At 37.0% G+C, this 19742-nt stretch overlaps 1 protein-coding gene across 7 annotated transcripts in view; it reads right to left on the bottom strand.

The window, feature by feature from the left end:
- Positions 1 to 19742, bottom strand: part of LINGO2 (leucine rich repeat and Ig domain containing 2) — a 1152505-nt gene that overhangs the window by 362762 nt on the left and 770001 nt on the right. For 5 of the 7 annotated variants that reach the window (XM_081067709.1, XM_081067714.1, XM_081067712.1 and 2 more), the window contains one exon: positions 10182 to 10214. The exons of the other annotated variants lie outside the window; for them this stretch is intronic. The gene's annotated coding sequence lies outside the window, so the exon portion shown is untranslated. The remainder of the gene's footprint in view (positions 1 to 10181; positions 10215 to 19742) is intronic. 7 annotated transcript variants of the gene reach the window in all.

Below are 19742 nucleotides of genomic sequence, written 5' to 3'. Positions count from 1 at the left end.
AGACTCATTTCCATCTCTTCCCTGTTCTACTACACAGGCTGTTGCTTCTCCAAAGGTGGTGGAGAATCAACTAAATCTGAATTTGCTGGGGGAAGAGTACTTGCTAAAAACACAGATTTCTGGCTCCACCCTGATCTATAGAATCAGAATTTTTAGGGCTGGGTATAGGAATATGCTATTTTAAAAGAGTCCCCAGGGAACTGGTATAGACCTAACTAATTGGATCATTTCCATAGGTGTTCTAAATTGGAAAGGGGGGAAGAGAGAAGAATTAATTCTAGGACTTCTGGAGGCTTGAGTAAAGATTTATGATTGTTTTGATTCAAAAGAATTTTAGAGAACTTATGAATCAAATACAAATGAACATTGTACAATCATCGAGAAAACAAGAACAAAGAATAAATAATAGAAGAACTAGAAGAACTAAGCCTGTAAGAAAAGTCACTTGGCTTTGAGTTGGACTCTAACTCTTCAGCTAAGATGGTAAATAAAAGTGCTTTGGAAAGTTTTTTATTCTGATAATATTCATTTAGTTCTAATTATTCAATCATCTGAGCAAAAGAAGAAATGTCTGTTGCATTTTCATTTGCTAAGTCAGAACTCAAGGGAACTGCTTATGCATATGGTCAAAGTGTGGAGAAACTCAATGAGTTTGGAACCTACTTACATACCTCTTTCTCTAGCTCAGCATAATCATACCATTATAGTAATAATGCCAATTAGTATATAATGCACATCAAGCATGAGAAACAGATCACCCTATATGATATTCATGAAGCTCTTAGGATGTATTCCCCATTTTATGGACAAGGAAACTCAAGTTTAGAGATTTTAAGCAACTTGTTCACAGACATACAAAGTAAATGGAAAAACTAGGATTCAATCCCAGATAGCTCATTTCCAGGGCCTATGCTCTGCTGACTCTCAGATAAATAAGTTAAATAACCATGGCACATAAGCAACGATCCTTTGGGAAGCAGAACTAAAGCAAATGTGAGAAAATGGAGAGGAGGAACAATATATGAGAAAACCAGAAAACCAGGTTGAATCGGCAGTTTTAACCCGGAAGGGGCAGTGTAACTCCGCGGGGATGTAATTCAGTTTGAGCCAATCCAGCACACATCTCTAATTTATCTTTGGCTCTTAATGAAAAAAAAAAAAAAAAAAGCTTTCAGGTAACAACCACGGTAACAGGAATTTAGGGTTTTTTAGAAACGAAGAAACTCAGTACCACCAGTTATAAAAGGTGGGACACCAGGGTTTTATTATTATTTGTCCTTTGACAAGCTCAGAAATTAATCATCTCCACCAACCAGCAGATTCATTAGAATTTGCTAGTTGGACAAGACTACATGGATATCATCATTAAAAAAACATCCTTTATTCCAGACAACTGTACATGAAAATAATTCCGATTATTGTCTCTATTTCAATTTATGACACTTTTGTTCTGAATATGTTCATAAGATGCCATTGAGGGTCACATTATTTTTGTGTTAATTTAAGCAGATGAACACTTTTAAATATTTTATTATATATTAATTAGCATGTGACTGAGATATATGAGGCAATGTTTTATGTATATATATCAAAAGCTAGGGAGTTTTTACACCCTTTTGTAAGCTCTTCTTGTAAGAAACTTCTTCTCCTATAAAGAATTTGGTTTCCTGGGTTTGGCTCCTAAACTTAAGACCTGAAAGTAAGTTCAATATTATAGGATGTGTTGTTTGAGTGTCTTTGGTATAAACTGGAAACACTTCTACAGATATTAATGCCGATAGATAATTCTATGTACCAAAATACGTCATGAAATATACACTGGTAATTTTGTGAAAATATTACTCACATTAGATAAAGATATACAATAGTATATTCTTTGCAAAACAGCACAATACTCAGCACTTAGTAAGTGCTAAGAAATCTTGTTTTCTTTTCTTCCTTTCCAAACCCAGACCCTTCTCTATTATATGACCTATGCCTGTCTCCTTGCCTTGTGCTTCTCCTGTAGCCCTCATGCACACTATGTTCCCAACATTGTCTTTATCCCCAAATAGGAGATATTTTTGAAGTTGCCTTTTTGGTTAAGAAAGCTCAAAAGAGGAAATATTTGAAGTAATTATGTTCATTAGGTACAAAACGGTGAAGTATTTTCTGTGTTTGTTCTCTGGGTAAATAAAGATGGTGGGGCCGTGACCCCGCGTGGTCCAATGAGTCACCAGGAGCAGCCTTACCCACTTCACTTCTTTTCCATCTTAAATTACTACTATGTAATTCTAAGATCCTCGAGAGACTGAAATATAAAATGAGCTATAAAATGCAGTCTCCCTCTGAAGATGGCTCTTTGAGAGGCTTTACATGATTGGATGTTAGAGTCTAGTGAGATCTATGAGAATAAAGGATGTATTTGTTGTAAGTGATTGACTACAAATAAGTTTTCATTCCTTTTTGCAAGTGTTTGGTTTTGTTTCAGTTGCTGACTCTCTGTTCTCAGTACCCTCTACTGCTGTTGCTTTATTCTTTCTCTAGATTGTTGTCTAACTAGGATACAAGGTAAGATGAACACCACAGTCAAAAATGGTATCATGCTGCTGAAACTGACATTAAGAACTTTGGGTGGTCCTCAGAAAACAACGTCACTTTGTTCTGTTTCATGTCTAAGACATGAAACCTGCCAAGGCACCTGACATTTTATACAACTCTCTAATCTTCTTCTTTATTAGCTGTCTGGCAACATCATCACTCTGGCTGCTTGGTTTAACTCTTGTTCACTCTTGTAATATAAAAAGACAAGAGAAAGTCCCTGAAGATATAAACTCGTTTCTCGTTCTGTAGACAGTTATCTTATGTTCAAGGCAATTTTCTTGGAACAAAAATTATTTTCTATTTCCATGGGAAGAGACTATTTTTTTGCCTCCTAAGTAAATATTTTGCATTACAATTGTCCAGATGTTCAAGATGCCTACTGAAGCTTTCTCTGTTTAATGACTAATCCTTTAGATCCGTTGTTTAAATGGCACATGCTATAGTATATAATCTCATTCATTTATTATTTATTTTATTCATTCAAATAACATTTATTGGGTTCTTGCTATGAATCACACACTATGCTAGGTATGGTGAATACCAAAAAGAATAGGATGTTTTTATTTGAGTAAACAAGTAGGGAAGATGAACTCACAAAGACATAAATTAGAACACAAGATGTTCAGTGTTTTGATGGAAGTATGAGCCAGATGTCCTGGGAACACAGAGGGATCCCTAACTTTGAATAGGGGAGTGTGAGCAGATTTCACAGAGAAGAAGGAGACATTTGGTTTCACCCAGTCTGTGTGTGCCAGACAGGAGATAAGGGATAGGGACATTCTTAGCAGAGGGACTATGAAACGCTTAGAGTAGCTGGAAAAGGGGAGGTGCGTAGGGGGAAGATCAGGACTGGAGATTGGAAATATCAGCTGGATGTAAACATAAAAAAATTAATTGGAATTAATGAACTGGAATTTAATGCCAAGGTGTTGGTTGGCCAACAGAAAAATGGCTAAAAGCCAAAAGCTGGATCTGGGTTGCAGAGACAGTCTCTATCTTCAAACAGGATGTATAATTAAACAAAAATGGCCATTACCAGAAGGAAAATCTGCAACATCCTATGAAACAAAACCTTGAAGCCATACTTCTGTCCTAAAAGGGGTCTCCGACTGTCCTGGGTGAGGGTTGATTGCAGAGGTAGCAGGTGAAGAGACGTGGGAGAAAGCTAAGTTGGGGAGGGAGGGGAGAACATGAGGCCCTGAGAAGTGAAGAGTGGCTTTGGGTAGGGTTTCTCCACCTGTGTGGGGGTTTAACCTTCCCTTTCAAAGTTAAAGAAGAAGGACAAAAGCTAGGAAGTACAAAGTTCCCACCTGTCATGTGCCTTTTTTTGTTTCTTCCCTCTTCTTCTTCCTATGTGAAATGTACCTGGTGTGCAACTATTCCAGAGGCCATAGAGGCAGAAGGCACAGAGGAAGGAAGGGTATTCCTGGGCAGAGGATATATACAAGTCAGTGTGTACTTGTGTGTGACTAGGAAAGCATGGAGTCTGGAGTAAAACTGAGCCCCAAGTCAATCCTTTCCCAGTAGAGCTGCACTGCTTTAAAACAAGAAGTTAGAACTTCACCCTTACTGTTTATGGATTCTTTGAACTTTTTCACAATGTTAAATCTGTAGTAGAATTTGGCTCAGATTATTATAATTCTACTTTCACATTTTTCTTACAGCTTAAAGCCATCTCTTATAATCTCTGTAGCTACTACACTAATAACTATAGCCTGCTTCCCTGATGGTCTTTGCATTTTTGGAGTACACACAGAACATAGCATCCGAGTTGCCCTGCCAGTATTAGCATCTCCTCTATATTTCAACCCTGTTACATGATCCTCAGCTTATGTTTGAGCAACTACCGTAGAGGAACTCACAGGCTACCTGTGCCGTGGGACAGCTATGTTTTACAAAAAAGTGCCTCCTTATATTGAGCTGGATATTTTTCTTTGACCCTCTGGCATCTGTTGTCACCTGGAACCATAGGCTCTTCCACATGAGACTCCTTCCAATATTTGAAAACAGCTAACACATGTCTCAGCTCCGTAAAGAGGGAAATGGAAATGAATGTTGGAGGACTCACTGCTTTGTGTCAGACATTAAGCTGGGATCATTCACCTAAAACAGCTCTGTTATGAAGAAAATCAAAACAAAACTCAACAAATAAGCAAACAAACCAGAAAGAAAAGCAGTAAAAGAGTAAATGATTTTCCCAAGGTAAATGGCAAGGCGAGAATTGAAAGCTAGAGTAAATTACAAAATTGTTTATATTTAAAAATACATTTAAATTTAGCTTTTATTTTTGTCAAGGTAATATAGGTTCATTGTTTTAAAAGCCAGGTAATATTATAATTATATAGTAATAATATGCTAATGATAATCACCTGCCTCATCGTGTGATTCATCTAAAAGTGAATGCATTGTTCTGTCTGCTATGCATGCTGCTACTGCCTAACTCTTCTACTGATAGCATAACTTTGAATCTATCACCATCTTTACTGCTGTACATATAGCTGCATATACATATACTGATCATACATATATATTTGTATATATGCACATATATATATACATATATATGACAAGATTTATTAACATTTTCAAAATCTGCCTTAGTTTTTATTTTTTCTCACTGGAAAACCTAGAGAATGCGTCAAAATGATCTTTGAAAGAGTTAAGTGAATGAATATTGGAATTTCTCTTTAATTAATAATCTTCTAATCTGTGCTACTTTGAATGATACTCTATACAGAAGCAGGGAAAAATTGGTTATTCATAGGCTTCTAAATTTGTGGTGCTCCAATCTAAACCCAATTCTCTCAGTGTGAAAATATTAAACAGCTCTGACATGGAAATAAGAGCTACACCCTATTTTCAAATACACAGGAAGGGCAAAAGGAAATTAGATTTAGAATCTGTAATAAAAAGAAAATTAGCTTTCTTATTTGTAACCTTTGTTCTGTATTAAGAAAAAATGAGTCCATTCATTCTAATATTTAGCTGCTGGGCCCTCTTTACTATCTGCCCAAAGATATATTCATATTTTCAATAGGCATTCTCTATCCTCACCAGTCCCTCTAATGGTTTAGCTTGTAAAACATGGAATCCAAGTAATCCCAGCTAATGAAATTCTTTAAATATGTCTTTTTGACCACCTCCACCTCACTCACATCTTAAAATATACACATAAGCAAGCATACACCATTTCAATGAGTTCATTTTGATATATTATTTCTTCAATCTTGAAGAAAAGTTGACAAACAATAAAAAACAAAACAATCAACCCCAACCCAAATTCATTTGTTTGCTTTCTGGTCACCTGGAGTGATTTCTGGGTCTTCTCACAAATAATGCCAATGGAACTCAATAAGCTGAAAGAGAAGTAGGGGTTCAGTGTTCTTCACAAGGTTTAGAATCTAAATAAACTGCACCATATGTATTTGGAGCCTTATAAATGTAGTAAAAATAGAAACAACTAGTAGCCATGAGCTCTACCCTTATGGAACTCATGATACAAGGTGTGATCAAACAATATGGTGAACATTTAAATTTAAAATATATATATATATTACAGTAAAAGACACATTGCCATTAATGCCCCTCAAAATACCCCTCCTCACTTTGAACACATTTGTCCCATCATTCTTGCCACTTTCTGAAGCAGTTCTGGAAGTCCTCTTTCGTGAGTGTCTTTAGTTGCCCTGTCGTGGTTGCCTCGATGTCCTGAATAGATTCAAAACGTAAACCTTGCATGGTCATTTGAACTTTGAGGAAGATCCAGAAGTCTCACGGTGCCAAATCTAATGAATAAGGTGAACGAGGACACACTGTAATGTTTTTATTGACAAAAATTGCCATACCAGAAGTGATGTGTGACACAAGACATTGTCAGTCATGATGGAGGATGATTTATGGCACGCTTTAAAACACACCTTGTCTCAACCGTAGCTTACACACAACTGATTGCACCAAACAAGCTGAAACTCGTCATGCACTGTTAGTAAGGTTCGAAGCACTGCTTCCCATATTGAAGATCCCTGCCTTTCTCTTGGATGGCTCTCGGCAGTTGCATTCACTGTACTTTGTGATCACAACAGAAAGCATCTGTGTCATACATCGCTTCAGGTACAGCAATTTCTGTCAAATAAAAACATTATGGTGTGTCCTCATGAACCTTATTCACTGGATCTGGCACTGTGCAACTTCTGGCTCTTCCCCAAAGTCAGAAGGTAAACATTTTCTATCTATTCAATACTTCGAGGCAACCATGACAGCGCAACTAAAAACACTCATGAAAGAGAACTTCCAGAACTGCTTCAGAAAGTGGCAAGAATGATGGAATAAGTGTGTTTGAAGTGATGGGGAATATTTTGAGGGGAATTAATGGCAATGTGTCTCACTGTAATATTTTTTTTCATTTAGGCATTCACAGTATGTTTTGATCACACCTTGTATAGTCTAGAAAGTAACACAATTTAAAAAGTGCTGAGCAACAGAAGAGATGAATAACAATTTCAGACAATAGGATAATATAGAATGCAGTGTTTCAGAAATAGTTGCCATCCCTATAAAAGACCTTCCTATCTTCTTCACCAAACAATCTAAGGTGGCCCATGGTAAGGAGGGAGTAAGCAATGTGGTTGTGGTGTCCATTTGGTGACTAGAGAACTCCATGATGTAGGACAGTTTGATTAACCTCTGTGGGCTTGAATTTCATTATTTGAAGAAAAAACCCTAAAGGGATAACAGTTGAAATATTTTTTTAGGTATAACAATCTGTAACTGATTCCCACTCAAGATAAGGGCATGATTATACCTACAGTAGCTAACACAAGCCATCAGACATCTGCATAGAGTACACACACACACACACACACACACACACACACACACACACACATTTTCTTTAACCTTTTTTTTTTTTTTTAAACTTTTAGAAAAACACATATTTAAGTGTGTTTTTCAGGGACCCATCAGCTCCAAGTCAAATAGTTGTTCCAATCTGGTTGGGGAGGGTGCAGCTCACAAGATCGAACCAGCAACCTTGTGATTAAGAGCACCACACTCTAACCAACTGAGCCAACAGGCTGCCCCCCACCACACACACAATTTTTATGATATCAAGTTAAAAGTATCATTTTCTTCATTGGATCCGAGAGGGTTCTTTCCCTATAGAAGTTCTAAGTTTGACATGTTTACATACTTACCAGAGCACATGTAAAATAAGTCCAGGGCTTGCATGTGCAACTTGAATATCTCCCTTCATTATGCTATCAATCTAATGGGCTTTGGAATATTGGTGGCATCACTCAGAGATATTGAACAAAATGGGATCTTTTCACTCAGACCCCTGGCCTATGGGCTCACCCTGAGCTCCAGCACCAAGAGTCTGCTGCAGGATAACCTTTGAATATTGGTTACCTGGTCTGAGGTCACTGGTTTTGTCTCAATGGAGGGAGGACTGGCTTTCGTCATCTATTCTGATACACATGGACAATACATACACACAACACTCTACAGAGCTCACCGAAAAGAAGGAGCTCTAGTTCCACCCTTTACATTGCATTTCTGCTCTGCTCTTCAGATTTCCTATCACTTTTATTGACGTGGAGGAATGATTTTCAACCTTTCCTTAAGGTTTCCTCTCTCTCGCTAATCTGCAGCCTCTCCTCAATCTGTCAGGGCTCACATCACCACGAATGAAGTGGCTCTCTGCACACAAAGAGACAGACAATGTTAGTCTGTCTGACAAAGATTTGAAAGTTGGCACCAGACCTCTCTGTTGCTACTAATGATTCCCTTCTCTTTCCCTCAGCAATCAGTCACATTGCTTATTTCTCTCACTGTGGTGATAGCAACCAAAATTTTATATTTAGAAAAAAAGTAGATGCAGTTTGCTATAATAAGATGTCACAATTTGATAGACAACTTGATAGATAAAGGTTATATGTATTTTCACATAGAACAAAATCTTATCATGTAATAAATATATCTCTGATGGTGAAACATTAAAGATCAAGTCCACGAGAGTTTATTTTAGAGAACAGATGTTGCTTGTCTCTAATAATAATGCTTTACAATAATAGTAATAATAGCAAAGTAATAATAATGGCAACTATCATTTCATTCCTATAATATACCAAAGTGATTTGTAAATGCCTCCCCAACAATTTATGAGGCAAGTCCTCTTATTTCTCTCCTTTTACAACTGAGGAAATCAAGAATTGGAGATGTGGATGAGCTGTTAATGAGTAGTTGGGTAAAGAAGTTCAAACTCCATCATTCTGATTCTACAGCCCAGCTGCTCAACCACTACTCACTGCTTCCCAATATGACTAAATTGATTGATGGCTAAGATAATGTGGACTAGTTTAGATTAGATTAGTTAAATCAAACTAGATTGGCAGACAGATATCAGAGTCCCTTCTCAATTCTGACAATGATATTTCTGAAAACACCTCTGGTAGTAGAATTTCCTGTTGAGAACCTGTGACTTTATTATTTTTTTAAATGAATTGGGGGGCATCAAAGACAGTAAGAAAATTGAGAAAGCCTTTTTAAAGGGAGTATACTAATGTTTATTAAAACATCAAAGCAGCCCCCCAAATTAAAACAATTTTATCCACCTTAAATTAGTATAAGGAATACTCTTGTCTTAATTTCCATTTACTAAACCTTGCTCAGCAAAAAAAAATCAGTCTATGCCTCCATGAAGTTTGCTTCAGTCTACCACTGACATTCTTACAAAGTACCATTTCATGTGTGTCTGGAATGCTTGTTTTAAAATTTGTGTAGTAACAAACCTGTTCTTTGTTGGACAGTCTTCAGATTGCTTTAAAGGCACAGGGAAAGAAGACCTGTATACTAGAAGTTTGAAGAAGGACAACTGATACCATACATCACTATATATAGCTATGCTACTAAACTATGAGATAGGCCTCTATATATAGTAATATATATCACACGATACTGAAAGACATGACATGGTTCATTATTATATAGAGAGGAGTTCTTTCCTTATTATCACAATGATGATTTCCTCTTTGCCTCAATTATTTGGGAGTAGACATACCTGAAGACATATTAATTAGCTGAGCAATGTTGTAGAAACACGGCTCATTTATCAGACATGGCAAGTTAAATTAAAGACTTGTGATATTAAGTAAAGGTTTATTGTCAAAGATAGTAAGAAGGGTTGGAAACAGGTGTGGGATTAGGGGGACTGTGAAGGTCAGTCAAAAGAGGATTGAATAGAGAAAAATAAGATGACAGGGATTTGCACAAAATATGTGTATAATAAGTATTCACCCTCCCAAAAAAATATGGATGGTGGATGGATAGAATAATGACTGAATGGGTGAAATGATGAATGGATGGGTGCATAGAAGGGAAAAATAATGAATATTTCCAACTTTACAATTTTGCCAAGGATTGAATCAGGTATTACATTTGATTATTATACTGCATTATGTTGTACTTTTCTATCCATGAGTGAGGAAAATAAAAATATAATGTCCTCTAATCACTATCTGTGAAAAGCTATGGGCATATTTTGCTTCTTTCATACTCTGTTTCATATTGAGAAGTTTTAAAACATCATGAAAAGTACCAACCTTGAAAGTTGCATTCTGTTTTGCTCATCTCACCTGAAGAAAAATTTAAAAGACAGAAAAAATAAAAAAGAAAATTTAAGTGAAAGCCAATTAAGGCAACACAATTAAAAGATCAAGTTATACAAAAATCTTTTACCCATTTTTCCTTGACAAAGGAGGCACATTTAACTGTGGAGAGAGACATACCCTGATAAAACGTCTCCTTCTAAAGTGCATTTTAAATATTTTGTTCTTTTGTATCTTGCGATGGTTTGCTTTTTAAAATTTCTTGGGGACAGAGCAATTATGGATGGCAATGAGTGGAGGTACAGAAGTACTGTTTAATAACAATGATAAAACTAAATTATATCTAAGGAAAAATTATATAGGCAGCACTTAATAAACCCATGGAAATTTGCCATCATGCTAAGATTTTTCAATAAATTCAGAGAAGAGTATTTTAAGAGGCTATTATAATTTATTCTCAGGTTCCGTTTTTCTACTCTTGAATGCTGATTAGAACACAGGCTTTTGCTTCTTCTTTCTCCTTGCTCCCCCAATAGTATGTTCTCCCTTATGGACCCAGTGATTATTGTGTTGTTTATAATAACTGTTCTACATTCCTTATGGACATTGTAATTAGGATGCTGAATATTCAAACTGCAAGCCCCTTTTTTCAGGGAAATTGTAATTACGATAATGCATTATTTACCCAAGCAATGTTTTCTAGTCATTGTTCTGTGTGAGGAATGAGGAGGTCAGAGGAAAACACTGAAATACAACATCCTGTTGGGATCTCTGATACTGTTGTGGAAAAGCATAATAAGGATGGCTAACATTTGCAATGTGGCAGGCATGACACAATCAGGCTGACATGGATATGACATGCGTATATGCTACATACAGGTATATGAGTTATATATGTTTCTCATTTAACCTACATACTAACCCCATAAAGTAAATAATATTATCCTAATTTTATAAGACTCAGAGGGAGTAATTTACCTAATATCACAAAGCTAGTAAATAGTAGAGTCAAGGTGTAAACACAGGTCTGTCAAGCTTGAAAATACATTGATGAGCCCATTGTCAAACCCTCCATTTCAATTCACTGGCACCCATGCACTTTTTGTGAATCGATTAAATCATACACTCTCTTTTCCCAAACCAGTGTTTTTTAATCCCTAAAAAACACTCTGTGGTCTGATCCCTGGCAGGTAGATACTTGGCTGTGACCCTTATTCCTATAATGGAATTCCTACCATTATCCCTGAGAATGGAATAAAACCTCTGTTCTAAGTAAAATTTGATACCATCATTGTAGAAGGCAATTTGGCATTATTCATTAACATTAAAATTACCATGCTCTCTGAACTTCTAGATTTTAAGCTAGAAAAACATTCATTGGGGCATTGGGGCACCTATACAAGCAGCTCAAATGTCCACCAAATACTTTACGGTACACTAGAATACAGTAGCATACTAAAGTTATTAAAAATCATGGGCTCATTATATGTGTCCTAGAAAAATACCCATGAAACACCATTCAGTTAAAACATCATGTTTTACAAAAAGGGATCCTACTCTATGGGAAAAGATATTTGCCAATGATATATCTGATAAGGGATTAATATCACAAATCTATAAAAAACTTACTCAACTCAACTCCAAAAAAACAAACAACCCAATTAAAAAATGGGCAGAGGACTTGGGGAGACATTTCTCTAAGAAGGACATACAGAAGGCAAGAAGACATATGAAGAAATGCTCAACCTCACTAACCATCAGAGAAATGCAAATAAAAACCACAATGAGATACCACCTCACTCCAGTCAAAATGGCTATTATCAATAAATCAACAAACAACAAATGCTGGCGCGGATGTGGAGAAAAGGGAACGCTAGTGCACTGTTGGTGGGACTGCAGATTAGTGCAGCCACTATGGAAAACAGTATGGAGGTATCTCAGGAATCTGAAAATGGAACTACCCTATGATCCAGTAATTCCACTCCTAGGCATCTACCCGGAGAAATCCAAAACTCCAATTCAAAAATCTGTATGCACTCCTATGTTTATTGCAGCACTTTACACAATAGCCAAGATATGGAAACAACCAAAATGCCCATCGGTAGATGACTGGATTAAGAAGCTGTGGTACATTTATACAATGGAGTATTACGCAGCCATAAAGAAGAAAGAAATCTTATCATTTGCAGCAACATGGATGGATCTAGAGAACATTATGTTAAGTGAAATAAGTCAGAAAGAGAAAGACAAGTACCATATGATCTCACTTATATATGGAATCTAAAGAAAAGACTATGTGAATGAACTAATCAGAGTCAGTTTTGGGGACGCAGAGAAAAAACCGAGAGTGGTTAGATGGGTGTGTGGGAGGGGGTTGGGGATAAGGGGAAAGGTGAAGGGATTTGGAAGCAGCTGGTAACCACAAGATGGCCTCAGGGTTTTTCTTTTGAAAATTAATTTGGGGAAGGTATTCTATAATGTTGTAAAGATTTTGTTGGGTATCCGATGGACACGCGTCCTATTTGGGAGACCACCTCAGGGATACTGTGGATACCTGATCATGGCATTGTACATCAGAAGCTAAACATTAATGAATGCCAACTATAATTTTATATATATAATGTGATGGTTCAGTGTGAGGTCGGAGGGATAGTGGATGGGGGGAGGGGGGTTCACAGTATGAGGGATATAAATGATGAACGTCTAAGTATTACCTTGTTTTGTACACCTGAAACTAATAAATAAATTAATTAATAAAAAAAAAAAGAAAAAAAAAACATCATGTTTTAAAACAATATGCATAATATGATCCTGCTTTTGTTAAAATATATGCATTTTTATGTAAATGTAATATCTGGTTTTGCACAGATAAATATCTAAGAGTATAGATACCAAATACTTAGAGTAGTTATCTTCTAGTTATAGGGTAAGAAAGGAACATTTCATCCATGATAAATGAATACTTGATGTGTGAAATGTTTATAACAATATGCTTTCCCCCCCTTTCTTCCTTCTATCTTTCCTTCCTTCCTTCCTTCCTTCCTTCCTTCCTTCCTTCCTTCCTTCCTTCCTTTCTTTCTTTCTATTTCAGTAGACAGAAAACAAATTTTTAAAAGTGTGAAGGAAATAATCAAAAACACCCCAAAATAAACACAAAAACTATATTATTTTAAAAAGAAACCAAACAACAAACAAATAAAATCCAAGATCAATCACTGAAAAATCTTATTAGGTGAGCCCCTAGGTTGGATGGGAAGGCATCTCTTCTGCCTGACGTACTTCCTCTTTGCCTGATCTCTACAACCCAAGCAGGGATGGAAACCCTGTCCTTTCCTCCTTAGCTCAGCAGTATTTAGGATTTTTTCAATATTGAGAAGCCATGATTGAGCATCTACCATGTACAAATACTTTATAGACTTCTTTTTAAGTCTCTATAGCTCTGAAAGATAGGTATTTTCACTTCAATTTTATAAATGAGTCTCACAGAAGTAATTTATTTACCCATTTTTTCCAAATTGGCCTGTGTCTTTCTAGTTCTGCTAAGTTGGCAAATTGACCAGTCTTGATCAAAAAGAAACGGAGATGAAAAACAAATTAACAAAATAAAACTCGGTAACTAGGGAAAACAAAAGTGGAAATTAAAAAAAGAAAAAGAACAGAAATATATAAATTAGTGAGCATCATTATATTTCTAATACCCTGCCCAAGAAGTTCCATCCTCCCCCTACTTTTCTTTCTTAAGCTTGAGAATAACCTCCCCTTCGTTCTTCACATGGAACCTAGCTCATTAGGCTACACAATATATATTTCTGTTCACCCACATGTGGGATGGTGATGAGCTGTCTGACCTGACAGCAACAGAGACCGGTGTTAAGCCACAGTGTCAGAACTACTTCTTGGGGAAATAAACCAGCCATGTGGTGGAAAGCTGACTGTGACATTAGACTTATTCCACCTTAGAAGAAGCAGTGATTCATTTTGATTATGACTGGAACAAATTCCAAATAAGGATTTGCTTACCTGCCTGCAGGCCTTATTCAGCACCATGATCTGAGGGCTTACAGAGTGTTTGAGTTTATCAATATATCACCTCAGGCCTGGGAATACTTTGGACTTCAGCAGCGGGTGCATGATATGGGATCCACTCATTCTGAAACCGACTGCGTGACCCAAAAGCTGCTGGCCTGATAGACTGATGAAACAGACTGAAGTGACAACTTGGAGATGGTGCCCTGCCATGATGGGGTGCCACCAGGGTATGTGGTAAACACTCTAAATCAATGACCATTCTTCAGTACTATGTTCCCATTAGATAGAATACACAGGTCTGGAAACTAAGGGGAGGAAGTGGGAATGGCTGAACTTAGCATCTCCTAGTGGTCTAAGAGAAGAATTTGTGCTTCTGGTTCCCACAAATTTAGGCTCTGTGGATCCAGAGATCCTGGTCTTCAGAGGGAGAATGCTTCCATGAAGGAACAAAAGAAGCTCATTCAACTTCAAGATGTGCCTTACATCTAGTCATTGTGGGCTCCTTGTGCCAGGACACTGGTGCAAGGAGAAGGGTCCCCGTACTGCCAGGGGTAATTGAACGATCACCAGGAGGTAGGGCTGCTGTCAAAACAGGGGACAGGAAGAATTTCGATTATTTAGGCGAGTTATGGGGAATTTCTTAGTTTATTTTTGATGATAAAGCGTCAAGTGCAGTCGCCCTGGCCTAAGAAGCAAATGGTGAAGAGGATTTCAGACCCCTCAGTGATGATCTGTGCCACCCCACAAGGTAAGCCACGTAGATCAGTAGAGGTGCCAACTGAGGATCAGGGAATTCTAGAATGGGTAGTAGAGAGACAAGACGATAGAAAACGGTAGGTATCAGTTGTGGCATTGAGACTAGCTGTACTAAAGGTCAAGAAAGGCGACATACTAGAATCCTGAAGAAGCAGCTCCCAGATGGAATAAACTTATTATGTGAAACAAGAAGAAACAAGTGTCACAAGGAGTGGAGATGCTAGATGCTGTGGGACATTCCTCAGATCCTCTTTAGGACAAGGCACTCATTCCTCCAGCTGCCTGAAGTATTGGCTTCTAATGCTTCACAGCTGACTCCTCTGGGAATTTTCCTCCGTCTATCAAAGAGAACTGCCTTCACCAAGATTATTCACCCTCCCACAACCAGCTCACCTCTAACGGCTGATAAATGTGGGAGTACAAAGGCCAGGCACTCATTTCTAGATTTCGGACATCTATGAGAATACTGATCCCAAGCCACTCCTCAACAAACTTCCTGCACAAAAACCTCCATCTCAGAGTCTATTTCTTACCAAAAAATTGTCCTAAAGCAAGATTACCAAATTCAGAAGACATAAAGCGGAGAATTCAACACAGATATGAATGACTTTGAGTCTATATCACATCCATTATATCTTCCTATCTCCCATAAAGAACATTTTATTCTAATTTCCAACATACTATTTTTAGGCAGTAAACAATCAATAATGGTATGTTTAAGAAAACATTCTTCAGTGTTATACAATAACTGCAATTATACTGCCATTAGAGGATTAAACCACATTAAACTAGTGTATTTATACTTCTTGAAATCCAGACTGAGATAAATTCATATATATAGGAATATACATATTTATATATATACTGAGGGTGCCAAAAAATGTATACAAGGAGACACTTTCGTCAACGTTGCTCAAGCAGTAGTTCGCTGTAATCAGAAGTGCCTGGGTGCTGACTGTAACCACTTTGAGTCTTCTTATAATTGCAGAAATCAAATGTGACTTGTGTTCATCTTTTGTTAATGGTATATATTGAGTATTACAATTAATACAGTTTTTTCCTTTGTTAAAATGTATAGACTTTTTTTTGGCACCCCCTATCTGTGTATCTATATATACTATAAAATATATCTCAAGACTAATTTCAAAGTTAGTTTGATCAAAATTACTAATTATGCTAGCCTGTTTTCAATGAGCAAAATGATACTTTGAATCATGACATTTTCTAGGAAACAAATTCAAGACTTTTCTGTTTCAGAAAACTTAAAAGATTAGTTACGGAACAAGGACTTACATTTTCTACCATAAACGTAAGGATTTTATCAGGCATGAAATGTAGTCAGAACAATTTATGGTCCAGTAAAATATTCCTTCAGGCAGTCTTTAACATCGGAACTTAGAAGTTACCTAATTCTATGCAATTTTGAGAGAATGCAGTTAGGATTTTATAAGCAGTGAACAGTGCAACTCAGTAGTCACGTTCTCTCTGTAGTTTCTTGTCTGGAAATCATTGTACCGCTTCATGATATTCTATAAGAGATTCTGCATCACCAGTTCCTTTATTTCATTTATCAACTCTTCATTCTGGATCAATCATTATACTCTTTTATTTAAATGTAAATCAATGGTGGCACCATTGATTTATTCATGTTATCCCACCCCTATAGTCCATTAAGGGCTTAATCTGACAAATAAACACAGGTGTTAGATAAAATTCCTCTGACAAGAAACCGAGACAAGAAAATTCCAAGAAACCTATCTAATCTGGTCACAGTGAGGCAGAAAAATGGTTGCTATACATTATGGAAGAGCCTCCTAGCTTCAATTCTATCTTTTGTCTTCAGTTAGTGGACAAAAGGCTATTTACAAGATTTGAGGGGCGAGGTTTTATTTTTGTTTTTGTTTCTTTTTAAAGAAATTATCAAACATCAGAGGAATGTGAAAGGTTTCAGCTTGTGGAAACTGGGGTAGGAACCTCCCCACAGAAGATGCATTATACATTCTGTGTGGAGATGTGGGTCAATAAAGCAAAGAAAGGAATATAGGAAATAAGTCAAATGAAACATGAAGCTAATGGATGGGACCTTCCACCAAGAAGTAGTAGATTTTGCAAAGTATAATCTACTCAATGACCTTTAAGTCAAACCTTCTTCCAGACCTCCAGAATCACCTTTACTAGACCATTGTTCACCTACTGGAAGAATTGTACAGTTGGGCTTTCTAAATGTATTCGGGGGGGTCATTTATTATCCTTAAGCAGAGTCATTAACATGTAAACCTATAAACTTCAGAAAGAGCACAACATAGATTTACATCAGTTCATTCCTCATTAAATTGGAGTTGTGAAAGATACCAAGATACACACAACTTACTCACAAGGCGCTTACCTTGACTTATAATGCCGGTGCATCTGGCATCAGTAAAGGGCTCACCAGTCTTACCAATAGGGAGTACTATTCTTATATTCAGGTAAAAGAGTCAATTTTTGCCCATGACACCCAGAACTGGTGCAGCCAAGTGACTGTAACATGGCATGCTACCTTTAACATCACAATGGTACAAAGTACCAAAAAGTAGACCAAAAAACAGAGACTTACATATACGGAGTGGGATTAACTTTATAACACAAATTTCTATTCAGGAAAAATCTTATCAGAGTGGAAAACGATGTAAGAATTTTACTTTGATGTATTTTTAAAGAATATTAAATAATGTTTCAATTTAAATAACAGAGAGGGGTTGGGCAATGTCATAATTTGTAGGGAAATTTCGAAGGAACTGGTGTTAGCATGGAGCTGGAGTAATGGTTTGGAGAAGAGAAGACAGTTATAAGAATTACTGAGATAGCACCTGCAGGAGGGTAAGGCAGATTTGTTTCATGTTTGTTCCGTGAGATCCTATTGACAGGGCTGCTAGGGTAGCCTGGGTTAACTATGAAATCATGCTTTTCCACCACTTCGAAGAAGCAGAGTGGTATGCGTTAAAAAGCACTGGATGAGGAATTCAGCTGTGATTTGTTTCTGGGTAACATTTTTACTAGCTCCAACTGGTTACCCATTTCTGGGTAATATTCTTCTTTGACTTGAGTTACAAGTTAAGAGTCAAGAGGCAAGCTAGGATAGAAAGCTTGTACAACTGGAGGTAGTGCAATCAAAGAGAGCTGATAGGGTGAATTCAAGCCAGCATCCCTGAAGGGGAACCAAAAGGAATATTGGGAAAGACAAGACTTAAAGGGAAAGACAAATGAGAAGGAATGGAATCACATATCGGTCAGAACCAACTGCCAGGGAACATATGGAAACCAGGAACACAATGATATTATTTTGGACAAGTGCGGAAGAGCCTAGATATTTCATGGGACAGTACGGAATGTGAAATTTGTGTTGACTGTTTAGGAATCACATGGTGCATTGTGTGGCCTGGTGTCAAGACAGACTATGCCAGAGGAATGGGTCCCTTTTTTTCATTATGGGGTCTCCAGTGCCTGGTACAGTAACCGACACATGTAAGCAGTCAATAAACATCTTAGAATAAGTGAACGAGTGCGTGCATGAATAGATGACATAAAGGGGATAGAACTGGATGGGACAACAATAGAAAACAACTGAGTGATGAACTAAAGGTAACACGGTGCATTGGATGAGAATCATTATAGGCATTCTACTGTTTTTTAAACTAGTACTTGATATAATTTCATTTTATAAAATAAAATAAGAAAGGAATAGAACAATAACTATGAGATTCTATACTTGGTCCCTACCCTTTCTCCCCTATAGAACAGTTTAGATAAGAGTGTAGAGCTGAAGTATGACTTACGGATCAGCAGGAGATATGATGTGTCTCCCCCACACATTAATGCTATCTTACGCTTTATTATTATACCTGTAGTATATAGGGGAAATTAGGAAGTGAACTCGCTTTACTTTTTAGTGGTCATATCAATATGGAGCATTGCTTTTTGTTTTGGATACCAGATTTTATGAGATCCACAGATAAACAGAACACAATTTGGGAGAAAGGCTAAGTTAGTGAAGAAACTCAAAATGATATAAGGAATGGCTGAAGGAATTAAACATGATAAGAGGAAGCACACAAATTGTTTTAGAATGTCTGAATGAGTATGAAAAATTAGCTAGAGAGATCTGAGGCAGCATGAGGAAGAATACTAAAAACTATCTCAAGATGGCTTGTGTTGCCTTAAGACAGTAGCTGGCAAACGACAGGCTGCCAAATTCAGCCACGCTTTTTTGTGTTCTTTACTTATTGTTTATGTCTGCTTTCCTGCTATAATAGCAGAGTTGAGTAGTTTTGAGACAGACCACACAGCCCACAAATATATTTATTACATGATCATTTATAGAAAAAATTTGCTAACCCCTGCCTTAAGAGACAAACAATCATTCATTCATTCATTTACTCATTCATTTAGCAAACATGTTCACAATGTTCCTAAAATGTACCAGACATTGGCAATATATAGATAAAATACAGTCTTTACCTTAACCTCGGTATCAATTTCCCTGTCACCAGACATAGACTAGGTAGCCATTAACACAGCATATCTTAAAGGGGAGTAAATCATGAAATAAATTCTTGGACTTAATGACTTCAAAGTGTTCTTTCAACTGCAAGCTTCTCTAAAAGGGGAAAGTTCATGGAGTAAATGGAAACAGATGTAGAAGTAGGAAGGGATTCCTTCAGTTATGGAGCAAAGTCAAGGTCAGTGATCACAGAACAAAGACTAGTCAAGTTGGCTATATATATATAGCCA

The sequence above is a fragment of the Rhinolophus hipposideros genome, assembly GCF_964194185.1.
Source record: "Rhinolophus hipposideros genome assembly, chromosome: 11".
In the NCBI taxonomy this organism is placed as follows: Eukaryota; Metazoa; Chordata; class Mammalia; order Chiroptera; family Rhinolophidae; genus Rhinolophus; species Rhinolophus hipposideros.
Note: the sequence above shows the minus strand (reverse complement) of the source record. Positions and strands in the feature narration are given on the sequence as shown.